This window comes from Cebus imitator, unplaced genomic scaffold, assembly GCF_001604975.1.
Source record: "Cebus imitator isolate Cc_AM_T3 unplaced genomic scaffold, Cebus_imitator-1.0 Scaffold184, whole genome shotgun sequence".
NCBI classification, from domain to species: Eukaryota; Metazoa; Chordata; class Mammalia; order Primates; family Cebidae; genus Cebus; species Cebus imitator.
The window spans coordinates 2,050,126-2,074,168 of record NW_016107499.1 but is presented as its reverse complement, the minus strand read 5'-3'; the positions used below and the strand labels follow the sequence as shown (position 1 = coordinate 2,074,168).

The window sequence follows — 24,043 nt, the reverse complement described above, 5'->3', positions numbered from 1 at the left end:
CAAGAATAGGCATTTTTGACCAATGATGCTGAAGCAATGAATGTCAATGAGCAAAAAAGAGAGCCTCTATCCAAACTTTGTATGGCATACAAATATTAACTCAAAATAGTAAACTAAACTCTAAAAATTAAAACTGTAAGTAACTAAATAGAACACTGGAAAAGGTGTGACTTAGGTTGGACTAAAATTTTAGGTGTGACATCAAGAGCATGCTCTATAAATGATAAATTGCACTTCATCTTATTTTACTAGAAACTTCTACTCCACAAAAATGTTGTGAAAAGAATTAAAAGAGAAGCTAGAGGCTTGGAAAATATTTGCAAACTATGTATTAGTAAAGGATTCATATCAAGAATATCTAAAAACTTTCAAAACTCAATAATAGGATACAGAACAACTCAATAGTAAAACAAATAAGCATAGGAAAATACGTTCAACATACTCTGGCACTACAGAAATGCAAATTAAAGGTGCAAGGAGATTTTACTGTACACCTGTTAACAATGTCTAAAATAATAGATTGAGCATACAAAATATTATAGAGGAGGTACAACAACTGTAACACTCCTGCTGATAAAGATGTAAAATGTTGACATGTTTGGGTAATAGTCTGGCAGTTTCTAAAATGAAATGAATATATAGTTTGCATATAACCCAGTAATATCATTCCTTGGTATTTAGCCAAGTGAAATGATAATCCATTTACACAAAAACCTGTAAATGAATATTAATAATGGCTTATTTGTAATCTCCCCAAACTAAAACTATTCAAATGTCCCTTACCTGGGTCATGGATAAACAAACTGGTAAAGATCCATAAAATGAAATAATATTCAGCAATAAAAAGTAAAAACTCTTGATAATACCTACCAATATGAATGAAGTTCACATACTTTATGCTGCATGAAGAAAATCAAGCTCAAACAGCTACATATTGTGTGATTCTAGATATAGGACCTTCTTGCAAAGATAACTCTATAGGGACAGAAACCAGATTAGTAGTTATAACTGCCATGAGGGAAGAGGTGATGGCAGAGGAGCAAGGGAGCATTTTCAAGGATAATATAATTATTTTATGTTTTCATCATGATGGTGGTTACATGAATATATATGTGTTCACCAAAATTCTTAAAATGGTAAAAAGTGTGAATATACCTGATGCAGTTTGGCTGTGCCACTACCCAAATCTCATCTTGAATTGTAATCCTTACAATCTCTACTCTGGCACTTGCTGTATCCCATGCTGCACAAGGGTTCAAAGACCTAAGAGGGAAAGGTGGCGGATGAAGAAAGACACAAACACAAACATAAAGAAAGCTGGGCCAGGGGGTCCAGGAGGTGAAGGATGTCAGTCTCTCCAGCCCCAACCTGTCTCAGTGTCCTTTATTTTATATGTTCACAAAGCAAATAGCAGAGGGAGGGTGCAGTTACTTAGAACAGCCTGTGGTTATTATTTTCATACTTCAGTTAACATACTTCAGCTAACAACTATTTTGCAGCAAGGTCAGTGAAAGCTGGTTATTCTTTTCTAGGCCCATCTGTTTTACTCCAAGACATATGCACCCACCTATTATGGTTTCACTTCTCTGAAGTTCAACCAAAGTTCACAGCAGCCTTGCTGCTGATCCCCCCAGAGGGGGTGGGCTACTCTGGCTCTCTACATTCACGTGTTGTGGGAGGGACCAAGAGGGAGGTAATTGAATCATGGGGGCATTTACTTCGATACAGTTCTTGTGATAGTGAGTGACTTCTTATGAAATCTGATGGTTTTATGAGGGGCTTTCCCTTCACTCAGCACTCATTCTCTCTCCTGCAGCCCTGTGAAGAGGTGCCTTCCACCAAGATTGTAATTTCCCGAGGTCTCCCCAGCCACGTGGAACTGTGAGTCCATTAAACCTCTTTTCTTTATAAATTACTGAATCTTGGGTATTTATTCATAGCAGCATGAGAACGAACAAATACCTAATGCAAATTAAAATCCTAATAATAATAGATGTTTTCACTATAAAAATAAACTCCTACTCTTAAACTAGCTCAAAATCAACTGTAAAACTGAACTTCTAGGTATGGGAGAAACAGGAACTATTAAAAATACAGAGGGGCCCAATCGGTCCACTTCAACTACTTTAGCTTTCTGATGTATTCAGAGTGAACGTGAAAGCAACGAAAAAAGAGAAACTTAAAATATTAAAAGTATGATATCTTTCAAATGTTTATGTTTAATAAAGTAATGCTTTTATCAGCACCAAAAAAAAAAAAAGAAAGAAAACAAATATGGTAAATCCCACAACAACCAATTCTGTGCTTGTTATAGAGAAAAGTCATCTTTATTATTTGTTTTTTTCTTTACATTTTCAGCATAATTTGCTAACGTATTGTTAGATTTTGATACTTTTTATATCTTAAGCAGAGTTAATATCCTTAAAGCAATAAAATTTCATAACAGAAAAGTGAAATTTGATACTCTGTATCATTTCACTTATTTTTGCCATAGCCAAAATATTTTTTTCTCTACAAATATTGGCAATTTTTGTATTGTCTCTTAAGTGAGAAAACTAAATGTAGTCCACTTACCATTTATCGTAAGTTCAGTCAAATTTTATAAGCAGCATTGTATATAACAAAATAGGTTTCATTTTTTGTTAAAAAAAAAAGTAGTTTTCTTTGATATTTTGAGTGATAGTTAAATGATGATCATAAGAGTTCAATTTTTCCACAGTCAGTATCTCAAAATCCAGTGTCCAAAACAGCAAGTCTCCTTGTTAGTATTTACTTGGAATATTTCTGAAATAGCTTTTTGAATAATGATTGAAATTGCTGACTTTTTTGGAATATGGATAACAAAGCTTACATTAGGATATGAAATACTAGTTCTGCCATTTCCTTATTGTCACAAATTCTATAAATAAAATTGTTTTTCACATGATTTCTTGGCAGTATATTTTTATCTGTTGTCCTTTTACTGATGATTACTTCAGTAAAAAACATCAGATGCATTCTATGTCATAATTTATGGCTACACATAATTGAAAAGCATTGAAGTAGTCTCCAAATGAAGAAGTTGATGGTAAAGCTATCAGTGCTACTGTATTGTGAAAATTCTATTCTCCCCTAGAGGTACAGATTTCCATAGAAATTTGTTTTTCTTAGTACTCCATAACCCTTCTAGGGGTATTGCTTTTTTTAATGATGCACAAACAAACATTTATCTGACATTGTTGGTAAGTATATTTTTTAGAGTGATGATCATACTGGGTTTTCTAAAGAACAGTGACATTTTAACCAGCTGCCACTACCCCGTATTCTCTAATGCATATGCATTTTTAATGCATCAACAATTTCAAACAATGTATAGACATTTTAGAAATTCAAACAGGAATCACAACACAAATTTAGAATATATTAAGTATATTTTTAACTATTCAAATAATTATTTTTGTACATTTCCTAGTTTTCTTTGTTATACATTTAAAATGTTCTTATTTATTTATTTATTTATTTTTAAAAACTGCATCTATATAGGGCATGCTGTTCTTTTATGGCTGGGTTAACTTGCATTCAAAGGCTTCATTTTAATTGGATTTAGCTAACCCAAGATCATGTTTTACAGAGATCTAAGTCCCTAAAGTGCTTTTTTACTTTCCACTGGCACCATGCTGTTTCTTGGTATTCTTTAATTCTCTTTGCTTTATGAAACAAATATTAAAGAATTTCATATAAGCCTTTTGAATGGAATCAAAATTTAAACCAATTCCTTGATGTTAATAGCTGCTGTACCAGAAACAGTAACACACTAAGAACATAAGAGGCCTCCAAATGTAAGTCAGTAATTTTTTTTTTTTTTTTGAGTGTTGCTCTGTGGCCCAGACTGGAGTGCAGTGGTGCCATCTGGCTCCACTGCAACCTCCACTTGCCAGGTTAAAGCAATTATCTTGCCTCAGCCTCCCAAGTAGATGGGACTACAGGCACGCACCACGATGCCTGGCTAATTTTTTGTATTTTTAGTAGAGACGGGGTTTCTCCATGCTGGCCAGGCTAGTCTTGAACTCCTGACCTTGTGATCCACCTGCCTCAGCCTCCCAAAGTATTACAGGCATGACTCATTGCACCTGGCCCCAGCAACTTTTTTAGAGTTTAAAATATCCTTTAATTTGCAATTTACCTCATTTTTATTGGTGGCTGCCAATCCAGGATATACTTCTGTAGTTGCCTGAACCTGATTGTCCTGATTTGAAACCAAAATATTAGACAGATACATACATATATACAGATGGATACAGATAATTTTTGCACACTGAAGCACAGCAGAATTCATTGGCACACCACAATAAACATTTGCTTCTTAATCTCTGCTGGTCAACTGAGATTCGGCTGATGCTGCATTTGGCTTGTTAGAGATTGGTTCAAATCTGTGGGTTATAATCACATCTACTCCACATGTCACTTATATCTTTGAATCAGTGGCTTAATAAGACAAGATTTTCTCAAGGTAAGTGGTACATAGGCAAGAGAACAAACCCAGCCATATATGCAATAATGAAGCATTTTCTTATTTGCTATTCATTCCACTGGCCGAAGTAAACCGTATGGCTAGAAAGGAAGAGATCTTTTGGAAAAGTAAATACAAGTATGGAAAGTGTTACAAAAGATATGTAGATAGTAGTACAGAAATAAATAACAGCCTGTTAAATATAGACAAAAAGGTACTATTCTGTGAATGAGGTCTGAGTGTTCAGCAAATATTAGTTGGTTAAGTGAAGTTCAAACATAAAGGATAAAAAGTTATATAGAGATAGGATGAAGAAAGTAGATTACAAGTTGGGGTTGGGGAATAGTTAGCAAGAAGGCAAGGGAAAGAAAGGGCTTGGTATTAACACAATGAGGGTTTGGGGAAACAAAGGACAGGCTGGAGATTCAGGCAATTAGTGTACTATAGGCTATGTTCCAGGCTGTAGTATTAGGATAGTGGAATACATAGATTGTAAACAGAGAAGGGAGATAATCAGAATTGCAATTTTAAAATAAACATTCTACCTACAAAGCAGCAGAAGAAAATCGCTATCTGTTTAGGGAAAGTGTGGAGCAGTTTTAATAGGCTTTTAAAATAGTTGGGTCAAACTGTGTTTGGTAATTTTGACAGGGTGTTAATAGCAAAGATGAAAAATATTGATTTCAGTAATGGGTAATAAAACATGTCTAAGAACACGTAATAGTGTTTATAATATGCCAAACATTGGGCCAAAGCTTTCATTCACTGCTTTTTTAAAATTAATAAAACTCGTATAAAGTAATGAATCTTTCATTCACATTTGTTAGTTGACCACAATACATTTTTGAAGAGATGAAATGAGTTGGGTGAAATTCCTAATGTCAAATCCTATTATCTTTATCATAGTCTATATTGACTCAATTTTTAGAAGTAGGCTTATAAAAACATCTCATAATTGAATACATTTACCTAAAATGGACTTTCTTCAAGCAGCTAGTACCTAATGAGTCTGTATATCCCACCACTGACCCTTTATTAACTTTAGCACGGAATTATTTATCCCATTTATTTCACTCATAACCCTGGGAGATGGTGCTTTAGTTTTTCCAAAGTAGATCTCCAATAATAGCTGCTTTCTTCTCATTGTTTGCTCCTGGAGAGGCCCTTTCATCAATATGGTAAACTCAGATACATGGAAACCACTTAATTGTGTTATATATCTAAGGAGGACTAATATGCCAAATAACTAGAGCAGGAAGCTTCTGTGGAGGAATCACTAACAGAAGTACCTAAAAAAAATACAACGTGAATTTTTTTAAAAAAATAGGATTATAGAAACTGAAGAGAATGTATACTCAAAAGTGAAAACAACTTCCACATTTAAAGATAAAAATCAGATACTGACAAATAAATTAATGCAGATGAAATAAACACTTTAAATTTTGCTTGGTTATCTGAATATTTAATATTTCTTTCAAGGCTTGACATATTTGTGGTAATGGGTCAGTATTATTTTTAACAGGTAACAGGAGTACTCAAATCAGTTGAGTACATAGTTGATAAATGTTGAAATTAGGAAAGATAGAAAACATGTTAAAATTATTTGCAAACAAGTAAAATACATAATTTTTACATTAAGAAGGAAATACATATTTGAAAAGTATTTAAACTATATAAATGTTTCAGCTCCATTATTTTCTCACAAATTATTTTCATATAGTAGAAAATTATCAGACTGGCAGATTTATTTTCTCAAATATGTTTAGTAACCCAAGAACTATTGCATATGATACCTTAGAGATTATATTTTTAAACACTCTATTCTCAACAATAGTGCATGATAACTTTAGTTATTACTAAGTTAGTAATATTGAAATGTTAAGATTTATAAAAGCAGGTGCCATATAAAAGGCATGATTCCTTACCGATTTTCCAAAATTAAATATCTTCTACTTACCCTAGAATGTCTGAAGTAGACAGACATTTATGGATTTCTTTTCAGGCTATTGTATATCTTTTGCATGTGTAATAAATTTGTCTTAGAGTTTTGGGCTGAATGTTTGTGTTCCCTCTAAACTTAATGGGTTGAACCTTTAACCCCCAATCGGATGGTATTTATAGGTGGTGATCTTGGGAAGTTATTAGGCTTAGATTAGAATTTGAGGGTGGAACTATCCTGATGGGATTAGTGCCCTTAGAAGAAAAGAAGGACAGATTTCTTCCCTCTTCTGTCATTTCCATCTCTTCTTCTCCCCAATCTTCTCTCTCCCTGCCTCCCTATCTCTCATCCTGTTTGAATTCTTAAATATCTACCCTGGAATGAACATGGGATAACTCAGGCACATGGCTGCTGTGAAAGTGAGCTTCCCAAGTGACACGCTTTAAATTATTTTAAAACAACTTCATCAGATAAAAAGATANCTCTCTGTATTGTTGTTGTGGGTTATACATTCAGGACTCCACTCTGTGGGCACATGTTCCTGCCTGGAGGATGCTCTTGGCCTAGGGGGTGGACTTTAAGGGAAATGGCTGTGCTTTAGTCAGGAGTAGGTGGAGGTGATCTTCTGGTGCAGCATGACTCAGCAGTTTGGAGAACAGGCACACAATCCTACACATTATGTAACCATGCCATGTGAGGCACATTAGGTGATCACCCCCGTGAGCTCATGCTTGTCTCAGAGCCACTATTGTCTAAAGAAGGTGCAATTACTCTGCTAACTCTGTACATATACCTCGCTTGCGCCCAGAGAGAGAGTAAAGCTGTCAGGTCTCCATGTGCAAGCCTGGACCCAGAAAGCCGGAAGTCCTGCCTGCCTTCCTGCCTTCCTGCCTTCCTGCCTTCCTGCCTTCCTGCCTTCCTGCCTTCCTGACTTAGTGTCTTTGGCTCCCTAGCTGCTGTTCTCACACTGTATGTAGGGTGCCACATAACGAAGTGACCACCCACCGCTATGGTGGCTCTCAGGGAAGCAGAAGGCCATCGGTGGGACTGAGGGGTTCGTGCCATAAAAAAGGGGAAGGTGCTCTGCATGCAGGGAGCTCCTCCACAGGAAAAAGTGGGGCCCAAAGAGTGACACACTCACAGATGTGGATAGATTTGATGTTGGCCAGGATTGACTGAGAGAAAATTAATAAGCAACCAAGTGAAATACTCTTAACTTTGTAGTAACTCCTGTGTCCGGAGCAGCAGTTCCAGAAAATGCCCAAGGGGGAGAAGGACATTGCTATGTGACCTGGTCCCAGCTGGGTGCTTCAAAGACCACTTGCTGCAACTAGGTGGAAATGTAGAGCCTTTTGTGTTTGATTAGGGAACTGGCCAAGGTGCCCAGCTTTGTGGGGGACACTGAATGACTGGAGGCCACATGTTGAATTAGCGAGCCACTGGTCCCCACCAATGTACAGCAGGTGCTGGTGCTTGTAAATACTGATGTAGATTGCAGCCTTGTTTATGGAAACCCAGATACGTTTCTGGGCTTACGTAACGTAACTGCTTACGCTGACAGTTATAGAGGATGGTCAGTGAAAGTGAAGTCTCTATATCCGCACTTTGGCATAGGCTGTTAGGCTTCCCATTTATACACTGTGTTTGTCTCTCCCATACTGAAATACATTCTGGAGGTAGACATTTTACATGGTCTGGTGTTACAAACCACAGCTGGGGAATTCAGTCTTTGAGTGCATTTGGTAAAGCCAGTGCTGTGTGGACATACACATCACCAGCCTCGGGTCCTGCCACAACCCCGAAGGTTACTTTCACCCATTGATACAATTTACCACATGGGCATATGGAGATAACTGAGACAATTAAAAAGCTGAAGGAGGTGCAGAAGGTGCAGATAGTGAGTGGCACCCACAGCCCTATAATTCTTGAGTGTGTCCAGTTAGAAAGGCTGATAGAACTTGGTGGATGATAGGTGGACTATTGGAAACTGAATAAAGTAACACTCCCTTTGCATGTAGCTGTACCATCAATCCTGGATGTGATGAGTCATTTGACAATGGAAATGTAGTGGAGTTGGCCAATGCATTTTTCTCCATAGGCATCACTCCAGAGAGTCAGGAACAGTTCACGGTCATGTGGGATGGGCGACAATAGGCTTTTACAGTGTTGCTGCACGGCTGTATGCATAGCCCCATTGTATGTCATAGTTTAGTTGCCATGGATTTAGCCACCCGGCAATGTTCAGAATAGGTCCACCTATTTCATTATATTGATGATGTTATGTTAACCCCTGATTCTCTTGAAGATTTAGAAGTGGTGGCACTTCTCTTGCAGCAACATTTGGCAGTATGTGGTTGGGCTGTCAAGGCACCCAAGGTCCAAGGGCCTGGATTATCTGCCAAATTACTGGGAATTATCTGGTTGGGTAAGACAAAGGCCATCCCAGGAGCTAGCATTGATAAGACTCAGGCTTATCCCTAGCCCACCACAGTGAAGCAGTTGCAAATTTCGTGGGCCTCCTGGGATATTGGTGAGCATTTGTGCCCCATTTAGCTCAAATGACAAAACCACTGCATGGGTTAACAAAGGAGCTATTTGGGATTGGGATGATGTGACTGAGACCACTGCCAACCAGGCTATTCAGCGGTTACAAGCCCTACGGGTGGTTGACCAGGGACACCCATTTGAGCTGGATGTGCATGTGACCACAGATGGTTTCAGTTGGGGCCTGTGGCAGCACACGGAGTGCTTGCAAACACCAGTAGGCTTTAGTTCCCAACTATGGAAGAGAGCTGAGCTCCAGTATTCTTTGATAAACAGCTAGCTGCTGTATATACCATCCTTCAGGCTTGTGAGAGTGTGACAGGACAGACTGCAGTCATTGTGCAGATGACTTATCTCCCATAGCGGGATGGGAGTTTTCATGAGTAATGTCTCCCTGGACTGGGGCAGTGCAGACATCCACTTCGGCAAAGTGGAGCACCTACTTGAAGCAGCCAAGTATGCTGAGTAAAAGCCCCTTAGCAGCAGAGTTGCAAGAGGTCTTGGGACCGGTAGTCCTAATGCAAGATAAGGCCATGGTGCCTGAGGTGCCCCTTGCACCCTAAACTTTCACCATTTAAGGAAGGGTGTCTCCCTATTCCTGTTGGGGCATGGTACACAGGTGGGTCTATCTGAGGAGCTACTGCTGCCTGGACCACTGTTCCAGGGCAACCTAGTACTGACACCATATGGTTTGAAACCAGGTGTGGGCAGAGTAGCCAATGGGCGGAACTCAGAGCAGTGTCATGGCAATCACAAAGAAGGTGACACCTGTGATAATCTGCATCAATAGCTGGGCAGTCGAACGAGGCTTAACTTTGTGGTTAACTACTTGGAAAATACAGAAATGGCTAGTTGGTCACCGACTCATTTGGGGCATAGCAATGCGGCAAGACCTCTGGGAAATGGGTCAAGAAAGATGTAACTATTTATCATGTGTCAGGCCATATGCCTTTGGCCACCCCCAACAATAATGAGGCAGATACCTTGGCCAAGGTCCAATGGTTAGAGACAGAACCTACACGCGATTTGGCCTTGTGGAAGCTGGGACATGTGGGGGGTAAACTGATGCAACAGGTCAATAAGCACTAGGGTCTGTCCCTGCCCACCCAAGATATCTGGGAGGCTTGCCAGAAATTCCCCACATGTGCTTAGGCATACACTGAATGGAGACAACTGCCCAGTGTTACACAAGTAATGATAAGGCAAGTACTCTTGACCCGGGATCAAGTAGACTACATCAGGCCGCTGCCAAAGTCGTAAGGATACATGCATGTGCTAACAGTTGTGGACATGGCCACAGCCCTGACATTCACCTACCCATGCATGGTCGCCTACCAACAGCACACCAGCCAGGCCCTGCCATACTTATGTACCGTGTATGGTCATCCTTTGGCCATTGAGAGTGATAGGAAAACACATTTCACTGGACAAGTACAACAATGGGCACAACAGATGGACATAAAGTAGGGATTCCATGTGCCATACAACCCGCAAGCTGTGGATATGATTGAACAATGTAATGGGCTCTTGAAGAATGGGTTATGCTTGCTTGTCACACTCCAGTCTTTGTGAAGCTGGAGTTCTAGGCTGGACCTGGTGCTCTAGGCGTTGAATGAATAGTACAGGAAGGTGGCCAGGTCCCATGGAGGCTTTGTTACACTAGGCTGCCACCCCCATTGAGTTACAGATACACACCAAGGATGGCCTTCTCCAACCAGGTATGGGGACAGATGGTAACCTGTTGTTGCCTGTCCCAATACCCCTGAAGGCAGGGGAACAGAATACCTGGCTGTGGCCATGGACCCTCCGAGCCTCCTGTTGTTGGTGGTTGGCCATTGCAGCTCCCTGTGGGGAGAGCCTACAGTATTGGCTTGCATGTCACTCCTTGGGCATTCAATACATGGCCCCCATGGGTGACTGTTCGTAGGGGAATGACCAGGGAAGAAACTCTCATCTGGGGGACATATACACTGTCTGTGTGCCTATTATGAGCTCCCCCATGACTTTGGCATGGATACAGGACTCAAAGGAACCATGGGTAGCTGAGAAGGTGTGGTGCCATCAACCAGGGCAAAAGCCTTTGGCAACTGCATTGTGATACAGGGATGAAAGGTTAGCCTGTATTTTGCCTGAGGGATGTGATTTATCTCTATTAGTACCTGTGCCTGCTCTGTCATTTTGACCATAGCTTAACATGCTTCCACTGCATTTCGGACTGGGCCCACACCTGTGTGGAGGTGACCCATGTTTCCAATGTTGGATCTGCACTGCCCCACTTCCAGCAGCAGCTGCAGATGGCTTGCCTCGGCACATACATTCAACATCTGCAGAGAGTTGCACATGGTTGGAGACTGTCTATGATTCCTCCAGTACTTTTCCAGCTACCTGCCAGTCCACCACTGACAACCCTCGGACTTCAGTTAGAACCTGATATATGTATTTATTTACATATACTGCTCAAAGGAATTTGTTCTGAATGAAGTAGTTGTTTTAAAGGAAATAAACACTGAGAAAATTGATCCGTTGCTTTATATCAAATTAAGTATATTCTAAGCTGTTTAGTGTTTTTTTTTTTTTTTTGTAGTATGGGAAAATGGGCCCCCAAACAATATTTTATCAATAATATTAATTATATGCAAACACCATAAATAGAACAGTGTTGACAAAAAAGCCTGAGACTCAGATCTTAGCAAATAATTATGGGTAGTTTGGGGGGAAAATTGGGGCTAAATTATAAGACTTCTACCCCAGAGATTCAAAGGCATATAGTTTCTGTTATTCTTTCATAAAATATATGTGTATTTTAGATATTTTTTTCTCTTCATAGAAGCGAAAATTACTCAACTATGCAGGTTTATGCAGGTATAACTTACCTTACTACAAAAGCCCTGCTTCTGCGAACTGAAACTCACATTAGTTTTTTGTTTTTGTTTTTGTTTTTGTTTTTTTTGTTTAATAAGCAATCAGTCTATTTTTCAGCCTTAGCTGGAACTAGTTTACTAGAAATTCAGAGAAATGTAATAGAAACACATGATTTCTGATGCAATTTTACCTTGGTCTCCTAGATTGTAAAACAGTAGAAGACTGAAGGATTGCAGAGTGCAGAGCAACAGGAAAACTTGTCCAAGACCCACCGAGCTGTAATCTTCCTTAGACTTCCTCTTTTTTTGCTGCTACCCTGTAGTGTGATCAGCTTGAATCTGGAAGCCAGCTGTCTCGGGCACTGCTGGAGAGGTGATACCTCATCCCTGTGGCCTTATATTTTCCTCTTTCCATCTTTACTGCTTCCTTTGGGGGCTTGAAGATGTTTTGCATTAGAAGAAATGGAACCTAAGGGTTGATTTGACATGTTAGTTTTAGAGTCTGTGTTCCAACTACGTCACATTAGGGTCTAACAGTTCAGGGGTCTAAGCAAAATATCATAACTCAGTGTTAGTTTCTTTTAAGCCTAATTGAAAATTAGAATCACCCAGGGAGATTCTGTGCCCTGGCTCTACTTCTAAATGTTCTGAATTAATTGGTTTCAGGTAAGGCCAGACAGGCTTCATTTTTAAAATCCTCCAGGTGATTCTAATATACTACCCAGGTTAAAAATGTCGCAGTTCTTTTAACAAGACCTTTAGAGCTCTATCAACAAAACACAGTGTGCTCTATATAGCAAGGTATCCTTGTAGTTACTTTATGTGCTCCTAGAAATCATAAGAAATTAATGACAAAACTGTAAGATTTTTACTGATTATAAACTGTAATTGTCCTGCCAAAAACGTTTTGACAGAATGTTAAGTATATGTAATATTAGCCTTACTAAGTCTATTGTCCATCCAGAAGTAGCAGGGTACTTTATATTTGGTTCTAGAACTACCCAAGCAGAACCTATCCACCCATATATAATGTTTAATTTTTCTCTTTGTATTTTCAGTCAAGATGAATAGAGAGTTTAGTTGTTGCATTATTCTTCTACTTAATATTATTTTACATGATCCAATATACTTTTGAAATATTTGAAATGATGTTAAGCATTTTCCTATTAGATAATTTGCTTCTATAAAATTTTTTTTGTTATAAATATGACAGTGATTAAGTCATTTTAAAAATTGGCTACATCAGTAATTTTTTTCCCTCTCATATAATCAAAATATATAAATACCTTACAGAATCATAACATGTATTTCAAAATGTCTTTTTTAAAAAATGAGTGTCATTATAGTATGCAAATTAGAAGATAGATGGAAAATGATACTTCATTATTCAATTGATTGGCTTTTATTAATATATGCTTGTTTACTAGCATATTTATATTTTTATTTGTAAAGTTACTGGTCATTTGCAATAGTTTAATCATGTATTGTCTGCTTCTATATCTCATTAAGTAACTCTTGAAATTTTAGTGTCACTTAATACACTTGAAAAGTCTCTATTTCCATTATTTTTTCATTTTTAACCAAATGTATTACCAAAATTCTTCTCATATATTCTTAATGTATTTTAAATGTCTACATTTTTGTGTTGTATAAACACTATGCTTATATTTGCCCTTTCCTATGTTATTATAGTATTTAGAAAAGCCTTTAAGATACTACAATCAGATGCAGTGCTAATTTTATTTGTATGCAGATGTTTTTTATAAATTGTTTTTCTCAATACACGTGAAAACTATTTAGGTGTATAGTTTAAAAAGAAACTGTAGATTGATACCAAAACCATTTAGTAAATGACCGCTTTTCCTCTTCATGTTGAGAGACTGCAAATGATTTTTTCTTCTATAAAATCGCACGGTCTCTGGTGTTCTATTGCAACATATTTTTGGATAAACAGTCCCAGATGTAAGATGGTTTGACTTATGATGATTATTTTTCCAAAATATTAAGATTTTCTTAGAATTCATAGATAGCTCAATGCAGGCATCCATTAGGGATTGATGTGGTCACCAATTCTTTTTTTTTTTTTTTTTTTTGAGACAGAGTTTCGCTGTTGTTACCCAGGCTGGAGTGCAATGGCGTGATCTCCGCTTACTGCAATCTCCGCCTCCTGGGTTCAAGCAATTCTCCTGCCTCAGCCTCCTGTGTAGCTGGGACTACAGGTGCGTGCCACCATGCCCAGCTAATTTTTGTATTTTTAGTAGAGACGGGGTTTCACCATGTTGACCAGGATGGTCTCCATCTCTTGACCTTATGATCCACCTTCCTCGGCCTCCCAAAGTGCTAGGATTATAGGCGTGAGCCACAGTGCCCGGCCAGTCACCAGTTCTTAATTGCCTTTGTTACTTTCTATGCCAGCCAGAAAAATAGAACTGATCAACTTCTCTTCTCTAGCCCTATTAGGGTTGAGGGAAACATTTGGAAGTGTGTGTAGCATAAGATGAAAGTCTTTTCAAATCCTTAACAATAGATCTATATGTTATATTACTCCTAGAGAATGGAGTTTTCCATATTTGTAAGTATTACACAAAAGAAAAACTTCCATCATCTGTCATATATATAACCATAGCACCAGTGGTATTAAGTAAATATCTATGGGTGTATGTTTGAATGAGTGATCACGTATGTTTGATGTCTCCATTAAATTCAAGGAAAGTATAACTTATTAAAAGCAAATGTGAAAGAGCAAAACCCAGCAAGGTGTTACATTTTGATATTTCTTTTTTTGTATAGGTCTACTCTATGAGACAGTGAGAATATAATCCCTATATTTCCCAAGCAATAAATTTGTCTTTTAATCATAGAATAATACAACTGTTTTTTTTAAATGTTAATGAGCAAATATGAGATTATGTGAGTAGGTAGGTAATCTATAAACATAAAAATTATATCCATGGGAGAGGATATAATTTTCCCAAATTACAAGTTATTTAAATAACAGACAAAATGAAAGTGGAGAAGGAAAGTAAATAATCCAATTTAAAGCTGTTGTGATAGAGATGGAAAATCAAGAGTGAAAATCCACACTGTAGCAACTAATCACCAAGATACAACACCAGGTTTAAACAGCAGTGCATTTTGTTGGGTATAATATGCTGAAGTCTCAAAAACGTCTGTCAATAATCACGGCCCTAATTTCTGAAAACCCTGTCATTACTGATGAAATGTTAAAGTTACACCAGGCTCATGGCTCATGGCTGGGCACAGTGGTTCATGACTGTAATCCCAGCATTTTGGGAGGCCGAGGTGGGCAGATGACTTGAGTCTAGAAGTTCAGAACCAGCCTGGCCAATGTGACAAAACTGCATCTCTACTAAAAATACAAAAATAAGAAAATTAGTGGGGCATGGTGGTGCATGCCTATAATCCCAGCTACTCAGGAGGCTGAAGAGAATTGGTTAAACCTGGGAGGCGGAGTTTGCAGTAAGCTTAGACTGTGCCACTGCACAGCAGCCTGGGTGATAGAGCAAGACTCTGTCTTGGAAAAAAAAAAAGAGTTAAATAATTTTGGATTGAGACACAATCTTCATGAAGAGCCTGTTCTGTAAGCATACAGACATCTAGAAATACTTTAGAATATGAATTATAAGCAACCCGATAGCAGTGTTTTTGGTCAGGTGGCTAGAGTTACAAAACGGTAATGTCCATTTACCGTCCTTTTTGAAGCTGATCTGAACTAGATTAATTGAATTTTCAATTTTAATTGAAATTTAGTTTTATTTTGCAAAGACCCAAATGTCTGGGCCAAATAATGCCATACGCCTCAATAACGTGTGTTTTAAAGACTTGCTTTAAGCCTGGAGGAAAAACGTAAGATAAACAACAGCACTTTAAAGATTTAGCAGTAGAAATATTGGAAAGAGGGATACTTCCATAGGATTCCAATATGATACCAGTCACTGATCAAAAAGAAATGTTCTTAGATAAGCCCTCATTTTAAGATTCTCTCTGCTTTAAAATCATAGAGTTAATTATTCAGTTATGTAGCCATACAGTTTACACCTATTAATCGAACATTTAGTCAACATAAATATGTTTATGAAGCATTAACTGAATGATACGCAGGAATTTATTCCAAAATCCAGTGATTTCCAAGCAATCATTTACGGGACAAAGCCATTCCAAAAAAGAAGTATCCATTGACTCAGGGTAAAATGAGTAAAGGAACATACAATGCTGTGATTATTTTTGTAAGTAGATATGTTCAAACTATTAACAAGGGTTTGGCATTTTTTTCTCAATCAGAAAAGAAAAATATTGACCCTCTAAACATAGTATTAATTTAATAAAATACATAAATTGGAATAACATTTAAATAAATTACATGTGAAAGGAAAATACCTATCCTGTTGAAATCATTTGGCCACTCTGTATCCCCACCTAAATCTCTGGTTGAATCATAATCCTCAATATTGGGGAGAGACCTGGTGGGAGGTGTTTGGATCATGGGGACAGTTTCCCCTTATTCTCATGATAGTGAGTGAGTTTTCATGAGATTTAGTTGTTTGGAAATGTGAAGCAGTTTCTCTCTCTCTCTCTCTCCCTCCCCCCCCCCTTTCTCTTTTCCTCCACCATTGTGAAGATGTGCCTGCATCCCCTTCACTTTCTACCATGATTGTAAATTTCCGGAGGCCTCCGTTGCCATACTTCCTGTACAGCCTGCAGAACTGTGAGTCAAATTAATTCTATTTTCTTTATAAATTATCCAGTCTAAGGTAATTCTTTAGAGTGGTGTGACAAAGGATTAATACAGAAAATTGCTACCAGAGAAGTAGGGCATTACTTTAAAGACACATGAAAATGTAGAAGCACCTTTGGAACTGAGTGGAGAGGGTTGGAACAGTTGGGATGACTCAGAAAAAAAACAGGATGATGAGGGAAAGTTTGGAACTTTCTAGAAATTTGTTGAATGGTTTTGACCAAAATGTTAGTAGTGATATGGACAAAGATGGCCATGCTGATGAGGTCCCTGATGGAGATTAGGAACTTATTGAGAACTGGAGTAAACACCACTCTTGCTATGCTTTAGTAAAGAGGCTAATGACATTGTGTCACTGCTCTAAATATCTGTGGAAATTTTGAACTTGAAAGAGATGATTTAGGGTATCTGTTGGAAGAAATGTCTAAACAGCCAAGTGTTCAAGAAGTAAGCTGGCTGCTTCTAACAGCATGTTCTTGCATGCATTCACAAAAAGAAGGTCTGAAGTTGGAACTTATATTTAAAAGTTAAGGAGAGTCTAAAAGTTTGAAAAACTTGCGGCCTGACCATGTGATAGAAAAGAAAAATCAAATATCTGGGGAGAAATTCAAGCCAGCTGCAGAAATGTACATGAATACAGAGGAGCCAAATGTTAATTGCCAAGACAATGGGGAAAATGTCTCCAGAGCATTTCAGAGACCTTTCCAGCAGCCCCACCCATACAGGCCTGGAGACCTACAAGGAAAAATGGTTCCATGCACTAGGCCCAGGGTCCCACTGCTCTGTGCAGCCTTGGGACACAATGCCTGCTTCCCAGCCACCCCAGCTCCAGCAATGGTGAAAGGGACCAAGGTACAGTTTGGGCCATTGCTTCAGAGTGTGCAAGTCCCAAGCCTTAGTGGCTTCCACGTGGTGTTGGGCCTGAGGGTGCACAGAAGGCAAGAGCTGAGGTTTGGGAACCTCTGCCTAGATTTCAGAGGTTGCATGGAAACAACTGGATGTCCAGGGAGAAGTCTGCTGCAGGAGCAGAGCCCTCATGGAGAACCTCTACTAGGGCAGCATGAGGGGAAAATATGGGATTGAAGATCCCACACAGAGTTCCCACTGGGGCACTGTCTATTGTAGCTGTGAGAAGATCCTTCAGATCCCAGAATGGTAGATCCACTAACAGCTTGCACCGTGTGCTAGGACAGGCTGCAGGCACTTAATGCCAGCCATGTGAAAGCAGCCTCAGGTGCTGTACCCTGCACAGCCACAGGGAAGCAGCTGCCCAAGGCCTTGGGAGCCCACCTCTTTCATCACTGTGGACCCGATATAAGACATCAAGTCAAAGGATATTATTTTGGAGCTTTAAGATGTAATGACTGCCCTGCTGGGTCTTGTAGTTATATAGGGCCTGTCGCCCTTTGTTTTGGCTGAGTTCTCCTTTTTGGATAGGAGCATTTACCCAATGCCTTTATGCCCATTGTATTTTGGACGTAACTAACTTGTTTTTTATTTTATAGGCTCATGGGTGGAAGGGACTTGCCTTCTCTCAAATGAGACTTTGGACTTGGGACTTTTGAGTTAATGCTGAAATGAACTAAGACTTGGCAGACTGTTGTGAAGGCGTGATTATGTTTTAAAATATGAGAAGTACAAGAGATTAGGGAGGGGCCAAGGCAGAATGATATGATTTGGCTCTGCATCCCCAGCCAAATCTCTTGTTAAATTATAATCCTCAGTGTTTTGGAAGGCACCCTGCGGGAGGTGATTGGATCATGGGAGTGGTTTTCTGCGGCTGTTCTCATGATGGTGAGGTGGGTTCTCATGAGATCTGGTTGTTTGAAAGAGTGTAGCACTTCCTCCTATGCCCTGCTCTCTCTTCTGCTTCATCATTGTGAAGATGTGTCTACTTCCTCTTTGCCTTCCATCATGATTGTAAGTTTCCTGAGGTCTCTCCAGCCATGATTCCTGTACAGCCTACAGAACTGTGAGTTAATTAAAGCTCTGTTTTTTTTTTCTTTACAAATTACCCAGTCTCGGGTAGTTCTTTATAGCAGTGTGAGAACAGACTAATATATCTGTAAGTAAAATAAAACAAAAATTAAGCACATAAAAATGAAGATAGTGCAAAGGAGAGGAGTATAGCATTTAAAAGGAAATAAAGCAGTAAATAAACAGATAAAAGTATGTATAATAAAGCCATTTTCCTTAACAAAGGTAATGATTGTAGATACTGCATATATATATTACATATGTATCTACTATGTATATCCCTACCATATATATCTACTATATATCTATCTATACTATATATATATAGTAGAGTATTGTATATACATGTATCTACTATATATATATGTCTACTCTCTCTATATATATGCACTATATGTTTATTAAATATATATCTGTGTCCCTTCTTGGCCATTCTATTGACTTCCTTCATAAGTAAAATTCAATATTACTGTTCCCTGATGTCACAAATCTTGGGATCTATTATTATACATCATGTAAAATCTGAAATTAACTAGATTACTGTTATAATATGAACATAATTTATCTTTAATAAGTTAAAACTGATTTGCCATATTTGATGTTAATGAGTGTTATAGGGAAGAGCTCTAAAGTAACAATTACTAGATTGAAATTAAGAATAATTTTCTGAGCATTGTTAGCAATATTACATCACATGTATCATATGTCCTCTTGTAAAGTATGAGAGAAATATCTCTGGTTCTCAACATTTCTTTAGCTGTTGTGATGCTATAATAAAACATTTCTTAATTACATTGCACTGTGATGCAGGTGTGATATAAACCTATATTTGCTTAATTCATTTAATGTAAATAAACTAACTGTTTTTCCGACCTCATTATAGTATGTGGTTTCAATAAAATAGTTTTTTGCATTTTTCCTATGGCCCTGCAGAACTCATGTTATTTTAGTATTGGTTGAAAATACTATCCATTACAACAGATAACTAGGAGGGCAGTGCAGGGAGGCATGGTAAACTTATGATTTCCCCAGTTTTGATTTATTGATCAAAGTGAATAAGCTCATGATCTGTGGTTTCATTGTGATAAAAAAAAAAAACTGTCATTATATTCTATAATATCATTTTATAATACTTTTGATACATTATCTTCTTTTTATTCCAGTTATTCAGATACTGGCACCCATTGTCCACCAAGCCTGGGACCACATAAAACAGTCCGTTTGAAATTTCCATTGACCAAACTTAATCTTTGTGGCACAAGGGATGTCTACAGCTTTGCCTTTCCTAAGAAAAACCAGTTAATTTTAGAACCACAAGTATTTTCCAAGAAACACTCCCATAATCACATCATCTTCTTGGCATACCTTCCCTTTCATCACTGAGAATTGCCAGTCTGTAAGTGGGATGTTTATGTATAGAAGAAATCTACATGGAATAAATGAAATAATATAGTTTCAACTCCCCAAGGTAATTATTCAGAAATCTTAGTTCTGATTATGTAGGTTCATAAAGTAATAATAAGTAAATAGATGTGAGTCAAAATCGTATGTCTTCTTTAGAAATAGTAGTTTTATCTTGGAGGTAATCTTCCAGTTACTGCCATTTGCTGCTTTATAGACTTAGCCTCTTTGAAAGGTTGGTAAAAGAGGAAAGATGATTATCAGTTTCTTCCGTGATTTGCTCAGATTTCTCTTTAAAAAGTGGCTGTCTCAAATGGGCTGCTGAAAAAGAAGCAGCAGCCAATATTAAGATATATATGTGACTGTATGTGCACATATGTACACACCCTATACACTCATATGCTCATTAGTTTGTATGTTGCACACTAATAAACTTAGAACACTATGGAAATTTCTCAGAGGCCTTAATTTATGAGAAAAAATGACTACACATTCCTTCTTCTCACATGATTACTGGACCATGGTACATTTTCCTATTACTGACTGTGTTGATAGTTTATTGCTGACAATAGCTATCTACTATGCTTTGCCAACCTCTGCTGATATTTTAATTGCTTTTCTTTGTTTTTATAAATAGTTGAAAGTTTTAAGATAAATAGCAATTAAATTATACAAATATGTTCAGTGGTAATCATCAGACTTTTCTGCGACAAGCCAAATAATGAGACTTTGACAGTATTTAATGAGTTTATATTCCATTAAATTTAAATTACAGTAGAAACATTTTTTTCAGTGCTAGATTATAGCAAGTGCAAAATTCAGAAGCAACTCATATTAGTCTATGTAGAACAGACCATTATTATTGACATTATGAACATTTCCAGCATAAGGTGACAAAAGCTAGCTTTTTTCAGAATCAAGTGAAGTGGAGATTTTACAGTGATTAGGTTTAAATTTGCAACATATTGAAAATTGTTTCAACTATTTCAGATTTTGCCAACAAGTAAATGTGTTACTTATTTCTAAATTTGCACTTGATTTTTATTTAATAATAATTGTAGACTAATGAAAGGCATTATAAAATATCCTTAGTTTGTTAGGGAGAGAGTAAAGTGGCAATGTCAAAGCACATGTGAAGTTTTATGTGTAGAAATCTCATTTATGTACATCTCATTTATATATGTCTCATATATATGTCACATATATGTATACATAGGATAAGATAATTTTTGGCAAAGCACTCCTCTGTAAAATCCATGGTTAATTATCTTTATGTCATGTTGTCTCCTGGACAATTCATATTTCTTTTCTCTGTCTGATCAGACTCAGTCTCATGTCTGAGGTCAAACCAAGACTCATCTGTTCTGTCAAAATTATATGGAGTACACGTCAAAACATGAAGTGTTTTCTTCTTTTCCATTCCTTAACTACTTCCTATAAATTGTACATATGTTTAAGGTGCTTCATTATTGCCAAGCTCTCAACTAAATGAGTTACTGTTATTTAATATTCACATGGTTTATTTTGTCATCCCTATAGAAATATACATTCTTGGCAGTGATTGAATAAAAAATTCTGTATCTTTTCATAGGAATTATTCAATGTCTCTTTCATGGCGTTCATGCAAGACATATTTATTGCTTTGATATTTTTTGGACAGATGACTGATGAATTTTTTAACATGAAGCAATTGCCAGAAGCAGGAAAAGAAGGATGGATCTTTCCTTAAATTCAGAATGTCAGGTGTATTTAACCAGTCAATATATATCTAGCCTTATTAGTAGGTCTTTTAAACTAAAACCATTTAATTTAGGGATCTATAGTACCATTTCTACCACTTCACTAAGCACTAAACTAAACAAACAATTACTGAAAGCAATTTTAAAAGAACTGAAAAAGACATGTTATGAAAATACATATCTAAAGATCTTTGTGAATATGCTTCCTTATTCAAATTGTTATTATAGTCCATATTTAATTAAATTTAAATTCAATTTGCTGTTAAATATTAACTTTAATTAAAATATTAAAATTACAGCCAGGTGTAGTGGCTTACATCTGTAATCCCAGTACTTTGGAAGGCTGAGGCAAGTGGATCATGATGTCAGGAGATCGAGAACATCCTGGCTAACACGGTGAAACCAAGTTTCTACTAAAAAATATATATATAAAAAATTAGCCAGCCATGGTGACAAGCACCTGTAGTCCCAGCTACTCAGGAGGCTGAGGCAGGAGAACCCAGGAGGCAGAGGTTGCAGTGAGCCAAGATTGTGCCACTGTACTCCAGCCTGGGTGACAGAGTGAGACTCCCCCATCTCAAAATAAATAAATAAATAAATAATTAAAATTACTTATATTTTTTTAGAATGATGCCATAAAAGGAACATGTTTCTTGTATTCACAATATCAGAATTTGAGTTCTTGCTATTCACTTCTGTAAATGTATATCATGTAGTCAATCTGAACCTCAATATTATAATCTATACTATTAAAATTTGATTACTATCTACCCATTATCATTGCCAATTATGTTTCTTCATGCTTCTTTTTCAAAATTAAGAGAAAATATTTGAAGTTGTAGTTATAAAAATTTTTTTTTGAAAGAATATAGCTTTTCCTCACTGCCAACTGTATTGAATACCTTTTCTCCTTTTGAAATTCTTGTCAGTTTTGCTGGTGTATGTAAAGATTTCATGAGGATTTTTCATGAGCCTGACATTATTCTGAGTGCTTTGTAAAACTATTAAAGCAGTTAAGCCTCATCTCAACTTCATGAAATACTTAACTAATACATATATATATATATATATATATGTTTTTTGAGACAAAGTCTCACTCTTGTCCCCTAGACTGGAGTTCAATGGCACAATGTTGGCTCACTGCAACCTTCTCCTCCCAAGTTCAAGCGATTCTTCTGCCTCAGCCTCCCAAGTAGCTGGGATTACAGGTGTGTGCCACCATGCTGGCTACTTTTGTATTTTTAGTAGAGATGGGGTTTCACCATGTTGGCCAGGCTGGTCTCGAACTCCTGACCTCAGGTGATCTGCCCACTTCAACCTCCTAAAGTGTTGGGATTACAAGAATGAGCCACCATGCCCAGCCCATACTTAACTAATATTATCCTTGATTTGCAGATGAGGAACCTTATGCAAAGAAGTTGAGTAAATTGTATAAGACCGTATTCTAAGAGGTGGTGGAGTTAAAATTGGAATCCAGACCACGTAAGCCCAAAGGCTGTCTCATAATTCCTACCATGCTTTTCTCATTCTCCTTTTACTTTGCCGGCCCTATTGTTTCACTACTCAAAAGCTATAATATTTCCATTTCTTTTATAAATGGCAAGCTTATCTCACAATGTAAATATTCACTTGTAGAGTAATTTACTCATGAGTGGCTCCAACTCGGCATCTCCGACTCTCCTTTGTTACTCAAAATGCTTGCTGAAAAGTTCCACTTGTGCCTTAAAGTGTTATCACTTTGAATTCAAAATGTGCTGTGGCCGTTTAAAGAAGGGACAAAGAAGACAAAGTCTGCTTCATCATAATTCAGACAGTTCTATTAGTACTTGCCCAGTAATTAAGGCTAATGATATGTCTCCCAAAACCTTTGGCTAATGGCATTTTAATATTCACTGTCATTTTTATCCTTTTTCTATATGTTCTCTTTTTGTTATTGTTCACTATAAGCTGTACTCAACAGTTTATATCAAGTTGTTTTTTTTTTTTTATTTTGTTAGTCACTTTCCCACGGGAAAGATTCTCAGTATCTAGTTTTACCACCATTCTTTCTCTTCCACAATTCCTGTCTTAGTCAATTTGTGTTGCTATAAAGGAATATCTGAGTCTGGATAATTTAGAAGGAAAATTATCTCATGTTTTTGCAGGCTGTACAAGGTGCGTGATGCCCACATATGCTTTGATTAGGGCCTCACACTGCTTCCACTCATGGCAGAAGGCAAATAGGAGCCAGCAAATGCAGAAACCCTATGGGCAAGAGAGAGGCAGGAGGTTCCGTGCTTTTTTTCCCCCCTGAGATGGAGTCTCGCTTTGTTGCCCAGGCTAGAGTGCAATGGCCAG

At 37.5% G+C, this 24,043-nt stretch overlaps 1 long non-coding RNA gene across 1 annotated transcript; it reads left to right on the top strand.

Annotated features, from left to right (window-relative positions):
- Positions 1-1,821: 1,821 nt before the first annotated feature.
- LOC108316224 lies at positions 1,822-24,015 on the top strand. The gene is made up of 4 exons (XR_001830242.1): positions 1,822-1,881; positions 12,038-12,206; positions 16,473-20,034; positions 23,102-24,015. It is a non-coding gene; the product is annotated as an uncharacterized LOC108316224 (long non-coding RNA).
- Positions 24,016-24,043: the final 28 nt, after the last annotated feature.